Source organism: Notolabrus celidotus, chromosome 11 (genome assembly GCF_009762535.1).
Source record: "Notolabrus celidotus isolate fNotCel1 chromosome 11, fNotCel1.pri, whole genome shotgun sequence".
NCBI lineage: Eukaryota > Metazoa > Chordata > Actinopteri > Labriformes > Labridae > Notolabrus > Notolabrus celidotus.
In genome coordinates, this window is record NC_048282.1 from 4,164,540 (window position 1) to 4,172,955 (window position 8,416).

The window sequence follows — 8,416 nt, forward strand, 5'->3', positions numbered from 1 at the left end:
TGGTGTAGTGGGTGCGCAACGGAATTTCATGACGTGGCTCAAGCACATTCAGGATTCACTGTATTTCACAGGGAAACCAAAATGATCCCATACATGTGACTTACAAGATGCAGGAGGTTTTTTCAAGTCCCTCTGCTCCTTCACTTACCATGACTTGACGAGTGAGTGTGGATTGAACATGCGGTCATCACGTGAACACGCGCAACTTTTTTCATCAAACCGATCCACGGACCACGTCCGTGCCGAACCGTGGAGAGGCATCCGTACGGATCACGGATCAACGATGATCCGTTGCACCACTAGTATTAGAATACGCATGTGTTTGTCCCGTCCTTTGTGCTCACAGTTGATTGTTTTGCCGTCTCTCTTCTCGTATGGAAACATGTTTTTCATCAAAATGTCACACCAGTTGAGCTTTAATGAATACTATGAAAGAGAGGCAGAGTTACATTGCCATTTTACAACCTCAGCTGTGTAGGTTAGCTGTATAGGTATGTGTGTGTGGAACAGTTTGGTCTCAGGTGGGCACTTGTAGAGGTGCCTGCTCTGTTATCCAGCACAGCTGTGGCAGCTTTCAAACACACGCGCAAAAACAGGCAGCCAGTCACAGACAGGTCATTACCTCTGACATAATCAAGGCAATCTGGTGAAAGACTGAATCGAGTCTTAGTCCTGTTCGGGGAAGGAAAACAGGACATGGATTGTACATGTGTGAGACGGTAAACAACCGCTGGTATGCAAGATATTTACCTGACTTCCCTTCACTGATTGTGGCAGTAGTTGTGTTGTTGTGTGGTAAAGTTCCACCTTTAAACAATCAGCTGCTCATTGTCCTCTCAGTTGTTTTTTCAATTCTGGATCCAAACAAACCCTCTTTGTTTCTTTCTTCCATCGTTTCCCAATACCTAAAGGATGACTTGTGTTGTCAGAGCACATGAAAACACACGCTGTGCTGTGCTTTGCTTTGTCACTCAAACATCTGCTCAGGAGGACTGCTCTTGTGTTTGTTGAAAAGGATCTTGTTGTAATAGCAGGAAATTGCAGGTTCAGAGCAGTTCCTGATGACAGGCTGCATCCTGATTATGATCCCCCCTTAGCTACAGCAAGTCCACCATCTGCATAGACGCAAGTGCTTAGCTGATGCTGGTGGTGAATCACTGAGACAATCACTGTAGACACAACTAGTTTGGGTCTCAGTGTACTCTAACATCAGTGGATCTTGGTGCACAAAATGTTCCCTGATTAGAAGAGACTGTGCTTCCCAAATGTGATTAACATGTTAATGATTTAACTAGAGAGAGAACACCCTGGACTTTGTTTACTCAAACATCTGGATAAACAAAGCCTCAGAAACACCACACGCATTTACCCGGTTCAAGATCTTCAGCCTTCCCTTTCTCCTTGTTTGTTATCTTTGAGGATTGACTTGCTGATAACAGCTGTTTGTTTATTCTATATTCTTCTAATCAAATGTCCATTTCTTCTTCTACTGAAAAGTTGTTTGTTCTTGATCTTCTCTCAGTCACAGCGGAACGGCTCGCCATGTTTATTGTTGTTTATGCGTAGTAGGCATGCTCAATTTGAATTTGTTGGATCAGGGTTTTCCAGGAGGTTCCCTTGACATATGACGTTTTGCACCAGCCTCACTTTCATTGCGCACTTAGTCAATAGGCCAATTATTTGCAGTTGTGCATGCGGCTAACACTACGGCCAAATGGGCCAATCCATAACGGTACGATGAGACTAATGGTCCTGTTTGTGTAATGGCTGGATGTGCATACGGGCCCAGGACTGTAAGAACCCGGTCTGAATGAGCATCTCTACAACTGCTGGACTGCTTCCTCGACTAACTGGTAATTGTGCTCTGATCAGGAAGTACCAGATTTAACTTGAGCCGAAAATGTTACGATCAACAAATGCATTTGTGTCTTCCAAAACATGAAGCCATGGATGACAAAGAAGGTCTAGATCCTCTTTAAAGGTGCAGTGTGAAGAAATGGGATTATTATTCTGCAATCAGATTCAAAATTGAGCCGCGCCCATAGACTGTATAAAATATGGACGTAGTATCCGTGACGTCACCCATCTGTTCCTGAGAGCTGTTTTGAAGCAAATCGACGGCGGCAGCCATATTGGTAATGCGGAACTCAACTGGGCAGAGTGTGACGTAGTGTGAGTCTCTTAGCCAATGGCTGTGTGTTCCCGACCGGGAGTCACGTCAGTCATGTCCTTATTTGGGCAAAACTCATAATCTTAATATCTTCTGAACCGTCACGTTAGAAAAAAATTCACCCCCCGTACAGTGTGTGCTGATAGAGAGATTAGCTTCATAGGGCCAAGCCCTTTTTTGAACCAGGCTGTAAACATGTTTATTAATGCTGCAAAGATCGTCTTTTTCCCATTCATGTCTATGTGGTTTCCGGTGTTTCTGCAGCCAGCCTCAAGCGGATTTTCGATGTATTGCAGTTTATATCACTTCCGCATTGGCTTCATCGTTTGAGACCGGAGTTTGCCGCTTGGCCGCGCCCTTACTCACTCCTCCAGTCGATAAAGAGATGGTGGCCTTTGAGGACAAGAAGTGCCTGTTGTGCATGAAATGATCCTCCATTTGTCAAGTTTTTACCATGAAAAATGCCCATTGATACCAGGGGTGCATGTCGCTCGGCTGGAAGTGAAGCTTCCAGCAAAGCGTCTGCCCCCTGGTGGCTGGCTGCAGTATAGGTCAAAAACTCTGTCTCCCCCATTCATTTGAATGAGGGAGCAGTCAAACTTTAAATAATAAATACACGTACGAATGTTTGTCACATCCGTATGCTGTGGTGATATGTAGTTATTATTTGACTGTTTTGTGTTCAAGGCCTCTTTTTCCTGAAAAGTTTCTTTTTCGTTAGTTATTAGAGTTTAAAAAACAGGGTTTTACTTCCAGGTTTCCTTTGATTGACAGCTGCTGTAGAGAGAAACTCCATAGGAACTTGTGACACTACGCTGTAGGGCGGAGCTAGTTACCGTGCCGACACAGAAATTACCGTGGCAGCCACAGGAATTCTGTGGCTTTGCAGACTCTGGCTGCACAATGGCTGCGCCCTGGAGCTGGGTTTTTTGGCTTCAGAACCGCAAAACGGGAAGAGGCAGAGCAACCCTGTCCATTTTTATTTAGTCTATGATTGATACAAACTATTTTCGGGCTCAACATCCTCTCTTCTTCTTGTTTCTTCCATCCGATGCATTTTGCATGGCCATTTACTAAAAAGGAAACACGTGTTACTAGTTTGTCCATTCGATGCTACTCCCTTAAAAACAGGGAAGTTCAAGATGGAGGTCTCCATGGAAGGGACCACATCTATGTAGATATAAAAGGCTCATTCTAAGGTAACAAAACAACAATACTTTCTATATTCTGTTTTTTATACATTAGTTTAAATATACATACAAATATCATATTCCATTTGAGCAAAGGCTGTCCTGCTAAATATCTTGTACCAGTATCTTTAAGGCATGCAACACAGTTTTTAGATCTGCAGTACAGTGCTGCAAGGTGCAACACTAAAAAGGAACCAGATGTGCAGAAACCCAGCGCCTGTGTGGTAGGGGATCTAAATACAACTACAGGAGCAAGCAACACTGCCTCATTTTCAGGAAACTCAAGGGTTTCTTTGCCTAGTTTGACACTAAGGAGCCAACAATGTAACGCCACTGACACAACCTTCCACTGCACAAAAACTAACCATCTAGTCACAAGAGGTGGGACGGGTACTCTAAACTGTGATGACTGCAGGGCCTGATGGGATCTCAGGGAGAGTGCACTCTCTATTCAAGTGTTTGCCACATTTACACCAGTTCCCAAACAGACCATCACCATTGGGCTTCAAAACTCTGCTTCATATACATATGTTGACGTCACTTAGAACATGTCCATGTTTTAAACAGTGTTTGTTAATGTGCCAGCATTCAACAGTGGTTGCCCTTGCAGGTTGGTGAGAAAAGTACTAAATCTGGGTCTCAGTAACTCCCAAGACTTCTCACCCAACCAAACACAGACAGTGAGATTCAATTCCCACCTGTCTCAAAGCCTGACCCTAAATATCAATGCACCAACAGGCTGTGTGCTCAGTCCCTGCCTCTACTCTCAGTACATTCTGCTGCATCGCCTTATATCTTTCAAACACTATCAGTAAGTTTGCAGATTACAAATCAGTTGTGGGACTTTTCTCAGAGGGGGCTAATAGGGAAAAGTCTGCAAACTGTACAGATCATGCTCAGTCAATGAACATCATACACACCTGATAACTTATTTATACAGGAGACAAAGGGAGGACATCTCTCCTCTTCACATCACAGTCACAGAAGTGAAAAACCTTTCATTGTTGAATTCCTAGAAACACACACCGCTGTCGACCTCTCGTGGAAAATCCACTCCAACACAATAAAAGTTTACTGGCACATTGTGTTACTGCTCAGCAGCAGAAAGTTCTCCAGAGAGTTATCAACACAGCACTAAAATAAGATCACGCTGCTGCTGCTGCAGCTGCAGTGCCAGAAGGATGCAACTCATCACTGCAACCACCTCTTTCCTCTGCTGCCATCTGGAAGAAGTTTCAGCACCCAGAGAACCCTGGGAAGAACATGAAGGTTCAAACTGCTTTTACCCCAGAGCCATCACTGAACTGAACCTGACAGGAACACTACTCATTACCCCGAGCATCAGTACAACACTTAAAACTACAGGACTAACAACTCACCGAATGGGCATGCAAAATGGGGATAATTAATGCAATATTTATTTGAACATTTGATCACAACAATGTGCAATATCTGTGGTGATTGCAACATGTTTTTGTCTCTTAAGTTGGCATTTTTGGAAGTTGTATTTTGGGCGATTGGGCGGCTCCACCTGCACCTCCACACCTGCACCAGATTACTCTAATCACCACTTGCATTTAAGCCCTGCTTTGAGGATTCTCCAGTGCCAGATTATTCCCGCATTTTCCAGCTTTGTGTATTTTTACCAGTGACTAACTCTGCTGTCCTCCATTCTTCCAGTGCTTCCACGAGACCCGCAGTGCTACCCCCAAATCGCTGCCACACTCTCTCCCTGGATTCACTCACCAGCCTCCTCCTCAAGCCCTCATTTCTCAAGCCTTCATTCCCTCCTCACACCTTGGACCCTGGATCCCGTCCCTCCACCCTTTTTTCCCCTTCAATAAATTCACTTAGCTGCTTCATCTGCCTCCGGTCGTGCTTTTGGGTCCACACTTAAACACCTGGTTTTCTAACAATACGCCACAATATGATCTTTTTTTAGGTGCAGTAAAATGGTCCTGTGACACATTTTAATCTGTCTTATTAAAACTTGCTTAGCTGTGCATTACTGGGGGGTCATGTTGGAGGGGCATACACAGATAAAATGATGAATGGCTTTCAATGCAGGTAGGGGCCTCAAGAGAATGCTTTTTTAAAATGTATTTATTCTTTTTATTTTTGTGAACTCCCCTGAGTATGTGATGAGCACAATCAACCAATCAGCGCGATTTTTTCGCGGCCTTGCAATTTTATACAATCACCGCAACTTTGACCAATTACCTTAACCTCAGCCCCTGTACGTCATCGGTTTTGTCATCAATTTCACTTCCTAGGAACATAAACGTAAGTCCTCACTTGATCGGCACTTTTCAACAACAAAACACGCAGAGAGAACGGGTGAAAAGAGAGGACAGCAGGCAGGACAAGTGAGGATGGCAACGTTGTTATTTATAGATACTAGAGTTATTATCTGAGGGGCTCAGTGTTCGCTTGGTCTCTACCTGCAGCAGGTGTGCTTTATGAACCAGCTCTCCTCACCTCCATGCATCTGTCTCATCTTCATTGATGATTTTTACCCCCGGTGTGCGTTAGTGACAAAGACACACCCGGGGGACGTCTGTTTACTATTTGATGTTTGACGTTGTTGCCGCTCTCACCGTAAAAAGCTCTGCGTCTACAGCTTGATTTAATCCAGTTTGGTGATACATCAGACACATTTAGTAAGTTTTGATCAACTCCTAGTCATCAAAGATGCTGATTCACTTCAGAGTGCGTGAACTGCCTGTCAAGTGCCTCTGTCACTGCGAGGTGCATTCAGGGACTGTCGTAAATGTGCAATACAGTCCTTTCATGGCATTTTTCTGTGAATCAAGAGAATCAAAATACAGTCAGTGGCCACATCAAGAATGTTTTCTAAAAACATCTGTAATTTAGCATATTTACTTGCCCCTGAGACGTTATTGGGGGGAAAAAGCAAAAAGAAAAATCGCAACTTTCACCGCAATTTTTTCAAAAAGCTGACGATCAGACGATCAAAGCTATTTGGGCCGCAACAATCACAAAAAAATCCCTCGAAATCCTGGAGGGACTGAATGATGAGTCAGAGCCCTGGCAGGCGGTGGAACATCTAAAAAACCAGATGATTCATCCCACAGGATTATCCATTGATACATTTACAGTTTACATCTGGAAGTTTGGTGCAAAACAAACAACATCTCTAACATGAAAACAAACAGGGAGGTGGCTGTGGAGTTCAGAAAGAGAAACAACCTGCTAGCATTGAGCGTGCTGATCTAAATGTACACATTTGTGAGTTTCTTGTGATGATAAATCAACCTAACTGAAGTCACTCTTTAAAAGATGGTCAGATAACAAAAACATGTTCATTTTTCTTTTAGCTTTAAACTATGTCTAAAAACTAGAGACTCTTTACTTGGCTCGTCTTCATGGTGGATCTCCAGGTCTACGCACCACTTTAATTAAACCGAGTCTCCAGCTGCCGTGGGTTTCTGCTAAAAACGTCTGTGAGCACATGCAGAGCTTCAACATGAAGGAGAGTGAGGTCTCTGTGGTTTTGAGGAACATCAAGGGGTCAGCGAGTGATAAATGATGCTGGTCTGAACACTGAAAGATAAATAATATCCAGTCCTGCTCAAAGTGGGTCATATGTTTCAGCTTGTGCATGGGCTGTGAGTCCTTTGAGACTGTGCGGTAATGACACTATCTCTCCGTTGAGTAATGAGTTGTTTTATGGAGACTGGAATACTTAATAGTCCGAGCTCAGACTCCCAACAGGTTGTTGCACTCTAATAAATTGCTGAGTGTATCTCCTGGGGTTGAGTGGGACTGGATAGATTAATGATCAAACTTTCCCTCTCTCCTCGTGAGTTTTTTCTCCTGTAACTCCCCACAGTCTTTAATTCAACTTTTACTGTCCCTTCCCTCCATTACTTTCCCTCTTTTCCTCCTTTCAACTCCTTGTTATCCCTCATTTGTTTTCTTCATTTTGAGTCTCCTGTAGCAACGCCCCTCTCACTCCTCATCAACTCCTACCTTCTTATTTCTTTTCGTTTTGCTGGGAGGATTTGTGATTTCATTATTTGTGTTATAATGAACTCAAATTGGAACAAATAACCATAGCAATTGTAATTGAATTACTACTTCCCTTCCAAGTTTTAAATGGTTGTAAATGTAGGGTTTGTTTTTTTAAGTTATATTTTTGGGGCTTTTACACCTTTATTTATAGAGGGGGAGGACAGTGGATAGTGTAGGAAACTGGGAAAGAGGGGGATGACATGCTGGAAAGAGGTCGCAGGCTGGATTCGAACCAGGGCCGCTCGCTATATGGGCGCGCAATTTTACATGAGGCTCCTAGCCTCCTTCCCTCCCTTTTCTTCCTCTGTTTCCCTTTCCCTGTGTGTTTGTCTTGTTTGTCTCTGCTCACTTCGAGATTGGGGTGGACTCAACTCACCTTGCTGCAATCAAGTCTGCTCACCTGCTACTAATCTACAATCAAGTCATCCACTCTGTCTGCAGTACTTAAGCCCGACTCAGTCCTCCACTCATCGACAGATTGTCTGTTTACCAAGCGTGGTACTCAGCTCAGGCCCTCTTGATGTGTGTTTTTTTAACTCTTTTTTTTCTCTTGAAAGAAACTAACCTTGTCTCTCCCTGTGACCAGATCTCCAAGCAACTTTTCTACAACCAAACGCTCAGCTCCAGAACCACAGCCAGCCACTCACTATCCATAATGCACCCTGGAAACCTGGACTCAACCTGCAAGTCCTCTCATTAAAACCCTGTTTACAAGACTTCATCCTTGCTTCCGTTTTGTGTCTGTACTATGGGTCCTAAACTAGATTTGTTACAACACTTTAACCATTAGGCTAACTCTCTCTATGGTAGTTTGAGAAATTAGCAACCTAGTTAGAAGCGACTAGTTACAGTTTGATGTCAATCATATGAGTCATATTTGATGGTAAACTTTAAGCATTATAAATTGAATGTTTGCTCTGCATACCAGGATATTTTAACAGATAATTTGACATATCAATCAATTTTTATTTGTATAGCGCCATATCACAACAGATGTTCTCCTCAGACTCTTTCCAAACAG

The 8,416-nt window shown here is 43.4% G+C and overlaps 1 long non-coding RNA gene across 1 annotated transcript; it reads left to right on the forward strand.

Moving 5' to 3' along the window:
• The first annotated feature begins 7,826 nt into the window (after nucleotides 1-7,826).
• Nucleotides 7,827-8,116, forward strand: LOC117822021. Its single transcript, XR_004633110.1, has 2 exons — nucleotides 7,827-7,893; nucleotides 7,982-8,116. It is a non-coding gene; the product is annotated as an uncharacterized LOC117822021 (long non-coding RNA).
• Nucleotides 8,117-8,416: the final 300 nt, after the last annotated feature.